At 42.3% G+C, this 18,023-nt stretch overlaps 1 protein-coding gene across 1 annotated transcript in view; it reads right to left on the reverse strand.

The window, feature by feature from the left end:
* LOC126251775 (condensin complex subunit 2) overlaps window positions 1–18,023 on the reverse strand; it is a 201,659-nt gene that overhangs the window by 91,401 nt on the left and 92,235 nt on the right. The gene's annotated exons all lie outside the window — the stretch shown is intronic.

Below are 18,023 nucleotides of genomic sequence, written 5' to 3' on the forward strand. Positions count from 1 at the left end.
CTGACAACATGCGTCAGCGCATTGTCAATGCATGTGCAAACATTACGGAAGGCGAACTACTTGCTGTTGAGAGGGATGTCGTTACACGTATTGCCAAATGCATTGAGGTTGATGGACATCATTTTGAGCATTTATTACATTAATGTGGCATTTACAGGTAATCACGCTGTAACAGCATGCGTTCTCAGAAATGACAAATTCACAAAGGTACATGTATCACATTGGAACAACCGAAAAAAACCTACCTGTTATCAACTGTTCATCTAAAATTATGAGCCATATGTTTGTGACTATTACAGCACCATCTATCACGAAGCGAAAAAAGTGGTCCAACTAAAACATTCATATTTCTTTACGTACTACACGAATATGTAACAAAAAATGGAGGTTCCTATTTTAAAAAATGCAGTTGATATTGGTTTGACCTATGGCAGCGCCATCTAGCGCGTCAACCATAGCGCCATCTGGTTCCCCCTTCAAGCTAGACAGGTTTTGTTCTTTGTAGTTTTTTCGTTTGACGCTTATTTCGTGAGATATTTGGCCCGGTCACAATCAATGCACCACCCTATATATACCATCAGTTGCAGACTCAATTGTTGTCTGACAATGACATTTCAATGTATATTTTGACACATAATAGCAGTGGCAGCTTGTAGGTATTTTTAAATTCACTGGCCATTAAAATTGCTACGCCATGAAGGTGACGTGCTACAGACGCAAAATTTAACCGACAGGAAGAAGATGCTGTGATATGCAAATGATTAGCTTTCCAGAGCATTCACACAAGGTTAGTGCTGCTGGCGACACCTACAACATGCTGACATGGGGAAAGTTTCCAACCGATTTCTCATACACAAACAGCAGCTGACCGGCGTTGCCTAGTGAAACATTGTTGTGATGCCTCGTGTAAGGAGAAGAAATGAGTACCATCACGTTTACAACTTTGATAACGGTCGGATTGTAGCCTATCACGATTGTGGTTTATCGTATTGCGACATTGCTGCTTGCGTTGGTCGAGATCCAATGACTGTTAGCACAATATGGAATCGGTGGGTTCAGGAGGATAATACGGAACGTCACGCTGGATTACAACAGCCACGTATTGCTAGCAGTCAAGATGACAGGCATCTTATCCGCATGGCTGCAACAGATCGTGCAGCCACGTCTCGATCCCCGAGTCAACAGATGGGGACGTTTGCAAGACAACAACCATCTGCACGAACAGTTCGACGATGTTTGCAGCAGCATGGTCTATTAGCTCGGAGACCATGGCTGCGGTTACCCTTGATGCTGCATCACAGGCAGGAGCACCTGCGATGGTGTACTCAACGACAAAACTGGGTGTACGAATGGCAAAACGTCATTTTTTCGGATGAATCCAGGTTCTGTATCGCGGTGAACGCACATTGGAAGTGTGTATTCATCATCGCCACACTGGCGTATCACCCGACGTGATGGTATGGGGTGCCATTGGTTACACGTCTCAGTCACCTCTTGTTCGCATTGACGACACTTTGAACTGTTGACGTTACATTTCAGATGTGTTACGACCCGTGGCACTACACTTCATTCGATCCCCGTGAAACCCCACATTTCAGCAGGATAATGCACGAGCGCATGTTGCAGGTCCTGGCCAGCACATTCTCCAGATCTCTCACCAATTGAAAACGTCTTGTCAATGATGGCCGAGCAACTGGCTCGTCACAATACGCCAGTCTCTACTCTTGATGAACTGCGGTATCATGTTGAAGCTGCATGGGCAGCTGTACCTGTACACGCCATCCAAGCTCTGATTGACTCAATGCCCAGGCGTATCAAGGCCGTTATTACGGCCAGAGGTGGTTGTTCCGGGTACTGATTTCTCAGGACCTATGCACCCAAACTGCGTGAAAATGTAATCACATGTCAGTTCTAGTGTAATATATTTGTCCAATGAATACCCGTTTATCATCTGCATTTCTTCTCAGTGTAGTAATGGCCAGTAGTGTATTTATACAACTTCACCTGCTGTCAATAATAATAATAATAATAATAATAATAATAATAATAATAATAATAATCAGACATAACGTCTGAGAAAGGAAAGAAATAATAATAATATGCATGACTTGTCTGAAAAAGAATGAATTGTTCTTGTGGAACTTTGTTGTTTTGTACATAATTAAGTACAGTTTATGGCAACAACCAAATAATGTTTAACCTTTCGCTACTTTCCATTTCCCTTTGTGTAAGCGGGAGTTTTCGTGCATTTTTATTTTTCCAGACAAGTGTACAAGATCCCTAATTCATGTATCAGTTAACGAATTAATTCTGGGCTGAAAATCAAGCATTCTTACATTGCTCCACACAACAACTTATGCTTATTATACTATTCTTTGTTAAATGTTTCATTGCAGGCATGCTTATTTCATTTTGTCACTTTCTCAGACAACAGATCTGGTCTGGAATGCTCTAGTTTCTTTGCAGCTAACTTTTCCTGGTAATTTACTTTTCTGATAGAGTTTAATACAGTTCAAGAGAGTTCATGTTGACACTCCACAGGAAAGCCGATTCCTGCACAGTAGACAACCAACTCCAAACACAAACTGCCGTTTGCAGAAATGATTAAATTCATGTCATACTACCTACCAACAAGCTCACTTGACTAGAATACAAATGAGGCACTGAGAACCACAAGAGTCAAAAGTACACCATCTTCAACCCTCCATATTTAGATGAATATTAGAGAACCCAGTGAGACAGCTTTTTGTGAATGTTCAGATATACACTCCTGGAAATTGAAATAAGAACACCGTGAATTCATTGTCCCAGGAAGGGGAAACTTTATTGACACATTCCTGGGGTCAGATACATCACATGATCACACTGACAGAACCACAGGCACATAGACACAGGCAACAGAGCATGCACAATGTCGGCACTAGTACAGTGTATATCCACCTTTCGCAGCAATGCAGGCTGCTATTCTCCCATGGAGGCGATCGTAGAGATGCTGGATGTAGTCCTGTGGAACGGCTTGCCATGCCATTTCCACCTGGCGCCTAAGTTGGACCAGCGTTCGTGCCGGACGTGCAGACCGCGTGAGACGACGCTTCATCCAGTCCCAAACATGCTCAATGGGGGACAGATCCGGAGATCTTGCTGGCCAGGGTAGTTGACTTACACCTTCTAGAGCACGTTGGGTGGCACGGGATACATGCGGACGTGCATTGTCCTGTTGGAACAGCAAGTTCCCTTGCCAGTCTAGGAATGGTAGAACGATGGGTTCGATGACGGTTTGGATGTACCGTGCACTATTCAGTGTCCCCTCGACGATCACCAGTGGTGTACGGCCAGTGTAGGAGATCGCTCCCCACACCATGATGCCGGGTGTTGGCCCTGTGTGCCTCGGTTGTATGCAGCCCTGATTGTGGCGCTCACCTGCACGGCACCAAACACGCATACGACCATCATTGGCACCAAGGCAGAAGCGACTCTCATCGCTGAAGACGACACGTCTCCATTCGTCCCTCCATTCACGCCTGTCGCGACACCACTGGAGGCGGGCTGCACGATGTTGGGGCGTGAGCGGAAGACGGCCTAACGGTGTGCGGGACCGTAGCCCAGCTTCATGGAGACGGTTGCGAATGGTCCTCGCCGATACCCCAGGAGCAACAGTGTCCCTAATTTGCTGGGAAGTGGTGGTGCGGTCCCCTACGGCACTGCGTAGGATCCTACGGTCTTGGCGTGCATCCGTGCGTCGGTGCGGTCCGGTCCCAGGTCGACGGGCACGTGCACCTTCCGCCGACCACTGGCGACAACATCGATGTACTGTGGAGACCTCACGCCCCACGTGTTGAGCAATTCGGCGGTACGTCCACCCGGCCTCCCACATGCCCACTATACGCCCTCGCTCAAAGTCCGTCAACTGCACATACGGTTCACGTCCACGCTGTCGCGGCATGCTACCAGTGTTAAAGACTACGATGGAGCTCCGTATGCCACGGCAAACTGGCTGACACTGACGGCGGCGGTGCACAAATGCTACGCAGCTAGCGCCATTCGACGGCCAACACCGCGGTTCCTGCTGTGTCCGCTGTGCCGTGCGTGTGATCATTGCTTGTACAGCCCTCTCGCAGTGTCCGGAGCAAGTATGGTGGGTCTGACACACCGGTGTCAATGTGTTCTTTTTTCCATTTCCAGGAGTGTATGTACAATGTGGGCCTACAGTACAGATAAACCTGACCTACCATAAGATCAACACATGTAAGAAGCATGGATAAATGCTACAGCCTCACAATCGATGATATTGTGCTTAATGGTTCTCAGCACCTCAAATGGATAACTCTATGATAAAATCCAAAACTTAATGTACTATATCTCATTCAGAATCCCACAAAATAGGTTTTTCTATCAGTATAATTATAACATACACTGATGTCTGATCTAATTTTACTATATAGTGAGTGAATTCGCATATTTGTGGAGTGTTTGTACTGCCTTGCAGGATGTCTGCCAAGTGAACGAAGATAAAAGTCTGTTGCAGTGTGCTACCACATGGTGGCACTGACTAAACTTGTAGTTGAGTGGTAAGAGCTAGCAGTGCATGCCATGAACCATGCACATTGTTTATCAAATCAATATGTATTTGGCCTGTGAAGCAATTATGTCACGCTAGTGACACATGCGCAGACACTCCTTAAAACGTGCACAAGTGAAGATGTACTTGTGATTCTGATGCCAAGTTTCACCGAGTATAGAGGTGCAATATGTTGCGCAGCACTGTACATTTAGTGCCATGCATTTCAGACTGCCGCATCTACATGATGTTTAACAGCTTTCAAAGAAAAATAACCAATAAATCAGCAAAGTATCAAAAGTTAGTGTGTTCATGTGCTCCTACATGGCAGCTGCCACTGCATAATAGTTATCATCAATTAATACAATGTTAATGCACTTTGGGAACATTGCTGCTATGAAACGTGCCACAGTTAATTAGAAAAACTAAAATATTGTTTCTAACCGCGTGAAGACAAAGAAGATGATTTAATTTATTGGTCTTTACTTCCCTCGCGTTGTAATTATGACCTAACACATGTAACTGCAAGTTTTAAAGATTAATGGGTCTTCTTCCTCTTTATAGCTATTATTCATCCACTACTGACTGAAAGATTCTTTAATATTTTTCATTTCACTCAGTTCTGTGCTGTCAGATATCATCATATTCCATTAATTCTCTTGATTTCACTGAACCATCTTTTCTGGAGTTTTCCAATGCATTTTTTGTGCTCCTGATGTATCCAGTGCACCACGTTATTGCTAAATCTGTTGGGGTATTTCCTCAGTATGTGGCCATTCCATTGCCACTTCAGCCTGGTACCTCTCTCCATGAGGTCTGTTACCCATGATATTGTTCTGATGACATTATCCTTGAGCTTGGTGCCCAGCATCTGCCTCTCCTGTGCTCTTTATTGCATTATAATTTATGAGCACTGGCCTTCATCAGAACCAGTTTTTCTAGACCATAAATTTTAGGTAGGGCACAGGTATTGCAACCTTTCATTTTTTGATTCATTGGAACATTCTTAGTGGTAAAGATTCTGTCCAACTCCAACTTATTCTTTGTAGAATTTCTGCTTTTTGGTCAGTTTTTCCAAATTTAATTTATTGGTTAAAGTAAATGTTTTCAAGGAACTTCAATGCTCCGTCTGACCCAGCCTTGGAAGGCCCAATGGTACCGACTGGCTGCTGTGTCATCCTCTCAGCCCAGGGGCATCACGGGATGCGATAAGGTGGGGCATGTTGTCAGCATACTGCTCTTTCGGCTGTTGCCAGTTCTTGTGACCTGAGACACTAGTTCTCAGTCAAGTAGCTCCTCGTTTGCCTCACAAGGGCTGAGTGGACCCCACTTGCCAACAGCACTCGGCAGACCAGACAGTCACCCATCCAAGTGCTAGCCCAGCCCGACAGCGCTTAACTTCAGCGATCTGACGGGAACCGATGTTACCAATGCAGCAAGGTCGTTGGTGAACTTCAATAGCTTAACAATTAATTTTAACTGGTTGGATATCTGGACTCAGAAGTACCTCTATTTATATCCTATCCAATTGCCATACAAACAACTTTCAGTTCTTGACTCCTAATTATTAGTTCTGTTAGATTTTCACTTACATGCACAATGCTATCAATAAATCAGTGGTGGTTCAGGCACTAGCCACTGATTTTGATCCCTCTATTATCCCATTCCACACTTTTGAATATATCTTCCACAGCTGGAGCAAGCAACTTTGGAGCTATTATGTCCTCCTGGCAAATTGCTTTGGCTATTGGGATGATATCTGTGATGGGGTCTTCAATTACTCTTATGGTCACTGTCACCTGTTTCTAAAAAACCTTACACACTTCTGATTACCACTGATAATTTTAAGAGCTTGCAGAATTGCCCACATCTTTACTGACTCAAATGTTTTATAACAGGGAAGTCAATGAGTAAAACAACGGAAAATCCAGAATGGTATAATGACTGTAGTCTTTTTGTTGTGCCTGTCTGCAAATCAACATCTCCACTATATGGTGAGTAGCAATCTAGCCTTTTGGTACTATAGTTCTAAGTCAATGAATGTTAGATGTATGTTGATGTTATACCCCAAGGTCTTTTCGAAGCATAGTCAAACGCTCTGGATATCACCAACAGTAAAGAGGTCTTGGCAATATTCAGCTTATTCAACTGGTTAGTAGAAGTCTAGTTGTTCATAGTGTTGCTCAGTTATGACCTTACTCAAAGATATATGAATTTGCATTACAAAATTTGCAGAACAATAATTCAACATTTTTCTCTGTCCCTTTCCTTGAATAAAACTAACATTTCAGCATTTTCCAGATTTTTAGCATGGAATCAATATATTTGTTTATGAATATTGTTGTAGCTTCTAACAGATCTTTTCCTCCTACTTTAAACATTTCAACTGTTATTTTTTTCCTCTCTTGGGGCCTTCTTGTTTTCCATGGCATTCTCCAGCTCACTACTTCAAGTACTTTACTACTTTTTCCCCCACAAGTGATGGTTCTTCTGAGGTTGTGCACCAATAATTTAAGTAAACAGTGTAAGCCAGAAACCACAGCACAATTTCTGTCTTAAATATCTGTGACAATCTGTCCTTAATCTTTGCTACTTTAAATCTTCCAGATAGCTCAGCCAAGAACAATCAAGAAAAGTCAAATATGAGAGAAAACTTATGTAGTCACACAATGAGAGTAATGGTCACTTTTATGTTTTTCCTGAATAACTCTGAAACTATGGCTTCTAGCCAAAATGTTACCAAGGACAAAATTAAACTACATCAAATTTCCCACCAAATAAGGTATAATTCATTTTTTCTGAAGGGCTAACAGTTTGTGTTGCAGGGATGAAAAAATCATAGATTATTAAAAAAGTGTTTTAACGTTATCAAATTACTGTTTATTGTTATTTAAAGCAGTTAAGAACTAATATTAAATATGTGTACCCCATCTAAGTGCAGTAGAGCCATGTTAAGGGATAAATTTTGTTCTGCAGGTGTAACAAGGTGGTGGGAAGGTGGAGAGAAGAAGTGGGAGGGAAGGTAGGTCACCAGTGGAATAACACACCGGTTACTAAACCTACTGCAGAAGCAAGTCAGGCCATTAAGTCACGCATAGTGTGCACCGACATTCAAATGGTGCCCTCAATTATACCTGAGGTGGCTGCCAGGAGAAGCATCGTCACTAGATAGACACAGTGTTTTTGTAAGGCTGTAGATAAGCCTCCATGCCCTCAGCTGTTAAAGTTTCCAAGGTGTGTAACTATTTGCTCTGTGTTTTTGTTGTTGTCACTCCATGACCCAATAAATCTGGGTTTCTTTTAAAGCCATATGTTTCCTTGTGTTCTTAGAACAGAAGTGGCGATGAGTGAGGGTGGAATTTTTATGCATTTCAAATTCTGTGACTTTTCTGCCATTCAGCTCTTCTATGGAGGCCTCACTCAAGTCACGTCTGCAACAACAGCATACATATACGTTCATGTTTGAATGATGTTGGGTACACTGACACAGGCTCCACCACCGGCCGTTCACCTGTCACTGTTTTTCCCGTTTGAGGAATCCACTGAAGACTGGGACACTTACCAGAAGTGGCTTCACCAATATTTCATGGCTTTTCAAGTCGTCAACAAGGAAGTCTGTAAAAGCTCTTTTCTTACCGTGGATACCCCATCGTACATATACTTACTAACACAGTTAGCTCCTCTGGAACAACCAGTGTTGCTTTCTTTTGACGATGTGTGTAGTTTACTGTCCACCAATCACCACAAGCTTACACATGTGATGCTGAATGTGTTGAAACCTACTAATGTTGCTGACAGCCACAGTAATCACAATGAATGTGTGCAGATGAGTTTCATCACCTCATAAGTGTCGGTTTGTCACAATGTCTCAGGAGGAGCACATGGATGCCAGAGTCAGAGGTGCGATCGTTCATTCAACCCCAAATAAAGAGGCGTGTCAACATGCCCCTCAGCTTGAGGAGGTTTTGGATATTGCATAGATGTTTGAGGTCTCCTATGCTGCGGGCTGTCAATTAGAGGTTTGCTGTGATGTCGCCGTTGTTGAAAGCATGCAGCCCCAGCACATGAAGTCAAACACACTGGGGGAAGATGAGGTAGCATCAGCACAAACAAGTCAACCTGTTGATGCAGACAAACACTTCATTGGCAGCAGGAACAGTGAACGTCACTTCCTTGGTGGACCTCTCTTGTCGTAAAGCACAAGCGGGCCTCTTGCTGTGAGTGTAAAAAAAGTCCCACAGCAGCGGCATGGAACATGCCACTGTCATTATGGCTTTTCCCCATATGACTATATCCAAGGACTTCAGGCTTTCCTTAGCAAAGTGGCATACTGTCAAAAGTTTATTCCCAGAGTGGCTGCTATCACCCATCCTTCGCATATGTCACCACATAAACATGCTTATTTTGTTTGGTCTGCAGCTTGTGAGCATCCATCTGCAACTTGAGCATAGTCACCGCAGCGCATTGTGTCTTGCAACATTTCAACATGGCAAGCATATGTTATGTGATGTGAGCTGTCCTGATCCATCGCCATTCAGATGGCTCCCAACAGCCTATTGCCTTTGCTTCGAAAACACTCACCTCGACTCAGCAAAATTATTCTCATGTGGGTTAAAGAAATTCATGTGTTCTTAAATGGTGCAAAATTTCATTTATTTACCATGTTAAGGCCTTAGAGTCCCTGTTTAGCCAGTCAGCATCCTTACCACACAAATTCACTCATCATCTTCAGTGATGAGCTCTGTTCTTGTACTGATACAATCATAAGACCCATTTTTGTCCCATGTCACAACATCCGAACACAGATGCTCTGTCCTGGCTCCCCGTGGGCCCAGAGTCCTCATTCGATCAGGAGGAATTGCTTTGTTTTCAACCGGATATAGAGGCAAGAGAGACAGTGAATGGCTTCCCCATCATCAGTTCCCGTGTCGACTCTGCTGTGGCACCGGACCCGGTGCTCTGACAAGTCATAAGTATGATACAGTATGGGTGGCCCGACCATTCGCTGGGCCAGGCATCAGATCTGCTTTAGATTTATTATGCATTGTACCATTCCTCTCCTCCTCGGACGGCATTATCCTTTTGGCAATGAAAGGAGTCATTCCTCACTTGGTGGTTCCAATGACACTGCAGCAGGAGGTCCTTCGTTTATTACATAAGGAACATCGAGCGATTTTCCACACCAAACTCTACATGCACCTCCATGTGTTTTGGTTGGGCATTGACTGGGAGGTGGAATACATTGTCATGGCCTGCCACAAGTGTTCAGTTCAGTAGGAAGTGCCACACCTTGTACTTTCACCATGACAGCCCCTACACAGCCTTGGGAAAGACTCCACATTGATTTTGCTGGTCCCTTTTTAGATGTTTTCAGGTTACTGGCAACTGATGCTTTTTCTCATTTTCCTTATGTCATTTGCTGTCTGTCTGTCCTCTTGAAGGAAGGAGAAGTTTAGTAACCCAATGGCTACTGCACCTACAGTGGACACGAGTAAGGTCACTAAGGCAAGCATAGTGTTTATCAACATTCAAATGGCGCCCGCACAGATACCCCGAGGCAACCGCCAGGGGCAGCAACATCACCAACCACAATCAAAAGGACTGCTGTGCACACGCAGCACAAAGCCAGCAACACCAAATGGGGACAGAGTGTTAGTAAGGCTATATACTTGACTCTAGCCCTTGTTGGTAAGTGTTTCTGAGACATGTCAGTATCTGCTCTGTATTCCTGTTGTTGTCACTTTGTGACTCTTAACTATATTTTACTCTTGGTGTTGGCATTCTTTGATCCAATAAATGTGTATTTCTTTTACGGCTGTGTGTTTCCTTGTGTTCCTAGTTAAAACAGATGGATTGTGGTCATGCACTTCTCTCCTTCACAGGTCTGCAGACTGATAGTGAGCAGGTGATTCCCCCCTCTTGCTGTCCCACTAAGTCACAGGAAGCAGCCACAGGGCATTTCAGAAAGTGATACTGACTCTTCCACATCTCGCCTGCAGGTCACTGACAACACAATGTACATGGAGGTATTTCCACAATGTGCATTAACGCAACATGAAATACAGATATGAGTTACTAATAATACTAATACAAGAAATACATATAAAGAGAATCTACATATATGTCTGCACACGGTCCTATACTTCTAGAGGAGAAATTGCTTCTTAGCCATTCTGTATGGCATCTGCAATGTTCTTCTGGGAAAGACAACTTCCCTCACCCATGAGAGTTGCCCACTTTTCTGTACTTTCATACAGCGAGGTCACAATAATCCAGCAGACTGTATAGTCCAACATGCCTCAGAAATTTTTCTGCATTTGTAGCTCGGCATGATGGGCAGTGGATTCAGAACTGTTAAGCTAGGGTGATATATCTCCCTAGCATTTCCTCTCACCTTCTATTAAGTGAGGGAACAAAATAACTTCACTGAGCTCATGCTTATGTAATGGAGTTATTTTCAGTTTACTGAGTGCTTAATTGTAATTGTTAAGAGAGCTTTTATGTAAAATACATTCTCGTAAACAATGGCTGAGAAGTGTTTAATTTTTGTGTGTGATGTCTGTGATCTACGTAGTGTTGGTTGGAAAGGGACTGGATTTGAAAGTGTGGCACTTTGCTGCTGTCTGTCACAGACAGTGTGTTGTACAGCCAAGTAACTGTGTTATAGTCACTGGTGGTGAATTAATGGATGGTCAAAAAGTTACTGCACTTCTCTCACTAATAATCGTGTTACTAGTATACTGCATAAATAACTTTCATTTAGTAATTGCTGGCATTTGTAGAGTGGGCTGCACTGAGTATAGCACTTCCCACATACCCACATTGTATCTTGCGAGGTGGGTATAATATGTCTGACGGAATGTGACTGACTGGGCTCAAATCTAGAACATTAATCTGCATTGCTTGACTTATGTTGAAATATATGAAGTTCTGTAGCACCTATGAGACCTACTTCTATTGTAGAGGGAGCCAATCTGAGCCTCTGGGCCTCTTCGAATGTTAGGAGAGCTGAAGCTGATGTGACACATTTGATACCCCTCATGCTGTAAAAAGTGTTCCAGTCATTAATAGTTGTTGTTGTTGTTGTTGTTGTGGTCTTCAGTCCTGAGACTGGTTTGATGCAGCTCTCCATGCTACTCTATCCTGTGCAAGCTTCTTCATCTCCCAGTACCTACTGCAACCTACATCCTTCTGAATCTGCTTAGTGTATTCATCTCTAGGTCTCCCCCTACGATTTTTACCCTCCACGCAGCCCTCCAATACTAAATTGGTGATCCCTTGATGCCTCAGAACATGTCCTACCAACCGATCCCTTCTTCTGGTCAAGTTGTGCCACAAACTCCTCTTCTCCCCAATCCTATTCAGTACCTCCTCATTAGTTATGTGATCTACCCATCTAATCTTCAGCATTCTTCTGTAGCACCACATTTCGAAAGCTTCTATTCTCTTCTTGTCTAAACTATTTATCGTCCATGTTTCACTTCCATACATGGCTACACTCCATACAAATACTTTCAGAAATGACTTCCTGACACTTAAATCTATACTCGATGTTAACAAATTTCTCTTCTTCAGAAACGCTTTCCTTGCCATTGCCAGTCTACATTTTATATCCTCTCTACTTCGACCATCATCAGTTATTTGGCTCCCCAAATAGCAAAACTCCTTTACTACTTTAAGTGTCTCATTTCCTAATCTAATACCCTCAACATCACCCGACTTAATTCGACTACATTCCATTATCCTCATTTTGCTTTTGTTGATGTTCATCTTATATCCTCCCTTCAAGACACCATCCATTCCGTTCAACTGCTCTTCCAAGTCCTTTGCTGTCTCTGACAGAATTACAATGTCATCGGCGAACCTCAAAGTTTTTATTTCTTCTCCATGGATTTTAATACCTACTCAGAATTTTTCTTTTGTTTCCTTTACTGCTTGCTCAATATACAGATTGAATAACATCGGGGAGAGGCTACAACCCTGTCTTACTCCCTTCCCAACTGCTGCTTCCCTTTCATGTCTCTCGACTCTTATAACTGCCATCTGGTTTCTGTACAAATTGTAAATAGCCTTTTGCTCCCTGTATTTTACCCCTGCCACCTTTAGAATTTGAAAGAGAGTATTCCAGTCAACATTGTCAAAAGCTTTCTCTAAGTCTACAAATGCTAGAAACGTAGGTGTGCCTTTCCTTAATCTTTTTTCTAAGATAAGTCGTAAGGTCAGTATTGCCTCACGTGTTCCAGTATTTCTATGGAATCCAAACTGATCTTCCCCGAGGTCGGCTTCTACTAGTTTTTACATTCATCTGTAAAGAATTCGTGTTAGTATTTTGCAGCTGTGGCTTATTAAACTGATTGTTCGGTAATTCTCACATCTGTCAACACCTGCTTTCTTTGGGATTGGAATTATTATATTCTTCTTGAAGTCTGAGGGTATTTCGCCTGTTTCATACATCTTGCTCACCAGATGGTAGAGTTTTGTCAGGACTGGCTCTCCCAAGGCCGTCAGTAGTTCCAATGGAATGTTGTCTACTCCGGGGGCCTTGTTTCGACTCAGGTCTTTCAGTGCTCTGTCAAACTCTTCACGCAGTATCATACCTCCCATTTCATCTTCATCTACATCCTCTTCCATTTCCATAATATTGTCCTCAAGTACATCGCCCTTGTATAGACCCTCTATATACTCCTTCCACCTTTCTGCTTTCCCTTCTTTGCTTAGAACTGGGTTTCCATCTGAGCTCTTGATGTTCATACAAGTGGTTCTCTTATCTCCAAAGGTCTCTTTAATTTTCCTGTAGGCAGTATCTATCTTACCCCTAGTGAGATAAGCCTCTACATCCTTACATTTGTCCTCTAGCCATCCCTGCTTAGCCATTTTGCACTTCCTGTCGATCTCATTTTTGAGACGTTTGTATTCCTTTTTGCCTGCTTCATTTACTGCATTTTTATATTTTCTCCTTTCATCAATTAAATTCAATATTTCTTCTGTTACCCAAGGATTTCTACTAGCCCTCGTCTTTTTACCTACTTGATCCTCTGCTGCCTTCACTACTTCATCCCTCAAAGTTACCCATTCTTCTTCTACTGTATTTCTTTCCCCCATTCCTGTCAATTGTTCCCTTATGCTCTCCCTGAACCTCTCTACAACCTCTGGCTCTTTCAGTTTATCCAGGTCCCATCTCCTTAAATTCCCACCTTTTTGCAGTTTCTTCAGTTTTAATCTACAGGTCATAACCAATAGATTGTGGTCAGAGTCCACATCTGCCCCTGGAAATGTCTTACAATTTAAAACCTGGTTCCTAAATCTCTGTCTTACCATTATATAATCTATCTGATACCTCTTAGTATCTCCAGGGTTCTTCCATGTATACAACCTTCTATCATGATTCTTAAACCAAGTGTTAGCTATGATTAAGTTGTGCTCTGTGCAAAATTCTACCAGGCGGCTTCCTCTTTCATTTCTTAGCCCCAATCCATATTCACCTACTATGTTTCCTTCTCTCCCTTTTCCTACACTCGAATTCCAGTCACCCATGACTATTAAATTTTCGTCTCCCTTCACTATCTGAATAATTTCTTTTATTTCATCATACATTTCTTCAATTTCTTCGTCATCTGCAGAGCTAGTTGGCATATAAACTTGTACTACTGTAGTAGGTGTGGACTTCGTATCTATCTTGGCCACAATAATGCGTTCACTAAGCTGTTTGTAGTAGCTTACCCGCGTTCCTATTTTCCTATTCATTATTAAACCTACTCCTGCATTACCCCTATTTGACTTTGTGTTTATAATCCTGTAGTCACCTGACCAGAAGTCTTGTTCCTGCTGCCACCGAACTTCACTAATTCCCACTATATCTAACTTTAACCTATCCATTTCCCTTTTCAAATTTTCTAACCTACCTGCCCGATTAAGAGATCTGACATTCCACGCTCCGATCCGTAGAATGCCAATTTTCTTTCTCCTGATAATGACATCCTCTTGAGTAGTCCCCGCCCGGAGATCCGAATGGGGGACTATTTTACCTCCGGAATATTTTACCCAAGAGGACGCCATCATCATTTAATCATACAGTAAAGCTGCATGCCCTCGGGAAAAATTACGGCCGTAGTTTCCCCTTGCTTTCAGCCGTTCGCAGTACCAGCACAGCAAGGCCATTTTGGTTATTGTTACAAGGCCAGATCAGTCAATCATCCAGACTGTTGCCCTTGTAACTACTGAAAAGGCTGCTGCCCCTCTTCAGGAACCACACGTTTGTCTGGCCTCTCAACAGATACCCCTCCGTTGTGGTTGTACCTACGGTACGGCTATCTGTATCGCTGAGGCACGCAAGCCTCCCTACCAACGGCAAGGTCCATGGTTCATGGGGGGGGGGGGGGGGGGCATTAATAGTAGAGGCAATGAAATCAACATTGTAATACATTGACAGCATATCAAATTTGGGGCAGAGTCTTCAATGTGGTAGACAGTTGGCAGCCTCGATGCAAGTGTTAAGCTTTCTTACATAGTAGCTTGCTTAACAACTGCAAATAAGTACTGACTTAATAAACTGAAAATGTAATCTTGTAATGGAAATGCTGAGGAGGTATAGCTCTGTCTGTAAACCAAAAAGTGAGCAGTGTTTGTGGTCTGCGATCTCACCTTTCCTGGAAGAACAGTGCAGCTGTCATATTGGATGACTAAAAATCAATTTACTCTCTAGCAATGTAGAACAGTGTGCAATTTACGTAAATTCTCTCCATAAATGTTTTTTGCATTAGTATTATTAGTAAGTTATGTATGTATTCCACATAGTGGTAATGCACTCTGTGGAAAATAAACATCAAACTGCACTCTACGTCGCCAGTGATTCGTAGGCAACAGTCAATAGAACTTTCTTGTGATCTGGTGGGTACAGAGATGAGGGAACTGATTGCTCGCTCTATAGTATGTAGACTTATAAAGGAGTGAAGTCCATAACCACAATCCAGTGAGCTACCTTCCCTCACACTTCTACCCTCCAGCTACCCACTGCTATCCCACCATCCCGTTAAGCCCAGAGAACAAAATGTATCCCTTAAAATGACTCTACTACACTTACATGCAGTACACACACTTAGTATTTGTTCCTGACCCACTTCAATTAACAAAAAATGTTAATTTTATACCATTTAAACACTTTATACTGTGCTGCGGTCTACTTAACAATTGTACAAGTAGCTGAGTATTGATACACTCAATGACTTTATTAATAACTATTAAATAAGACTGCAAAATACTGATGCAAATGTAAGTACTGTAAGTTTAGGTCTAGTGATACATCACAAAGTTAATAATGCAATTGGCTTATCTTTGCGAGAACATAATCTCTCACTGAGACCGACAATTGATACTGACCAGGCAGTGTGCCGAACAGTTCTGATCTTTCTTGAAGACACCTGACTCTACTGCCCATGGCACAGAGCTAAAAATATAGGAAAATTTCTGAGGCGTGCCTGACTACCTGGTCTACTGTACAAGAAGAAAGGAAAATCATGTGTCCACTTTTAATAAACTGGCTTACTATAGGTGAAAACCATTTTTATGATACTTAATAGAAAAGAATACATATGACACCAAAGTTAATAATCAATAGATTAATTAAATAAATGTGAAAGTGAAATAACACCAGCAACAATCTCCAATCATTTTCCTTTCTGTGGACAGCTTTAGTACTATCTCACAGATAGGGCACATCAAAGCACTGAGGAGAATTTTTTCTCGATACCACGTAGCTTTTTACATTAACCTCTGCAGACTTAATATTCATGTTCTGTATAAGGGCAAAGAGTACACTTTTCAACAGGCAATGAAACAACATTTTCTTTTTTAGATCATAAGCACACTTATATTTCATCGTAGCTCTCTTTCAGAGCAACCCAGTTTGTTCACTGTTTTCCCATAGGTAGATTCCATCTCTCATGTGCAATCCTTGGAGGCAGTGATACTAAATGATTTTCCAGAGATGTATTTCTTCAAATCTGAGGATATGTGAAGGTCAGAGTGTACCAAAATTGGTAACTAGTGAAGAAACTGCAACAATTTATACTCCAAATTTCCCAGTTCCTCCATAACATAACAGGCACGTGTCTTGTTGAAATTCTTCAGCAATGCAGGCCTTTTGTCCATCCAGTTGATACAGAAGACTTCTGTAACATTCGCCATTACTGGTTTGCCCTTCACGAGGTAATCAGAAGAATGCCTTTTGCATCCTGATCACAAAGTATATGGGTAATGAAACCTGCTTTGTCTTCTTTGTTACTGGAACACCACCTTCCACTCACTGCTTTGATTGACCTCTGGTTCTGTCATGTAGTTTTAGTCTCCTGTTCCAACCACAGTAGCAAATCTATGACCAACTTGGTTGGATCTTTTATGTCAATTTTGATGCATTTCTTTTAGTATCTGTCTTCTACAAAGTTATTTCATAGTTAAATCTTCATATAAAAAGTATCAAATCTTCAAAAATGCCAGTAGGGGTAAGGTATTCCATATGCCATTAATCATCAATCTGGCAATACTATACCGTGCACTTTAACCGTTGTTTTCATTAATGAATGCAGTTCAAGGGCATCCAGCATATGGATCATCTTCCAAAGAAGAATGGTCATGTTTGTATTCTGCCACTCATTACTTTGCAGTTGAAAATTAAGTAGGAGTGAAGTAGAAAGATTGTGTGCACTAGTGAAACAGAAGTCTGTGTAGTACCGGGAAGGGGACAGGTGGAAAGAGGGCAGTGACAAATGAAGGTTGAGGGCTGGAAGGTTATGGAAACATAGGATATATTGCAGGGAGTGTTCTCACCTGCACGGTTCAGAAAAGTGGTGGTGCTAAGAAGGATCCAGATGGCTCAGGCTGTGAAGCAGATACTGAAATGAAGAATGTTGTGTTGGGCAGTGGGTTCAGTGACTGGGTGTTTCAGCTGTTTCTTGACCATCATTTGTCAATGGGCATTCATGCAGACAGACAGCTTCTCGGATGTCATGCCCACATAGAACGCATCACAGTGGTTGCAGTTTAGCTTGTAGATCACATAACTGATTTCACATGTAGCTCTGCCTCTGACGGAATAGGTGATGCTTGTGACCAGACTGGAGTTTACTGATCCTCCACCCCTACCCTGCTATCCCTCCCCCTTCCCACCCCAGCTTCGTCCCTACCCTCACCAACCAAACTGTTTGTCTCATCATGCACTGTTGCTCACAGATCAAAATGTTGAAAAGCTGTATAAAAAGACTCATCTGCAGGTCATGACACTTGGTGTAGGTTATTCCGTTAAATGTACCAAAATAACAAAAACAACACATTTGATGTGCAATATTCTGTAGTTTACATAAATTTCATGATCATCATCTAACTTTTGAAGAAGATACCTCAGCTGCATTTAAATTATTCTAATATCTAAACAGCATCTGAGCTAAGCCTATCACCAGGGAATAAAATATTA

Source organism: Schistocerca nitens, chromosome 4 (assembly GCF_023898315.1).
Source record: "Schistocerca nitens isolate TAMUIC-IGC-003100 chromosome 4, iqSchNite1.1, whole genome shotgun sequence".
Lineage (NCBI taxonomy): Eukaryota > Metazoa > Arthropoda > Insecta > Orthoptera > Acrididae > Schistocerca > Schistocerca nitens.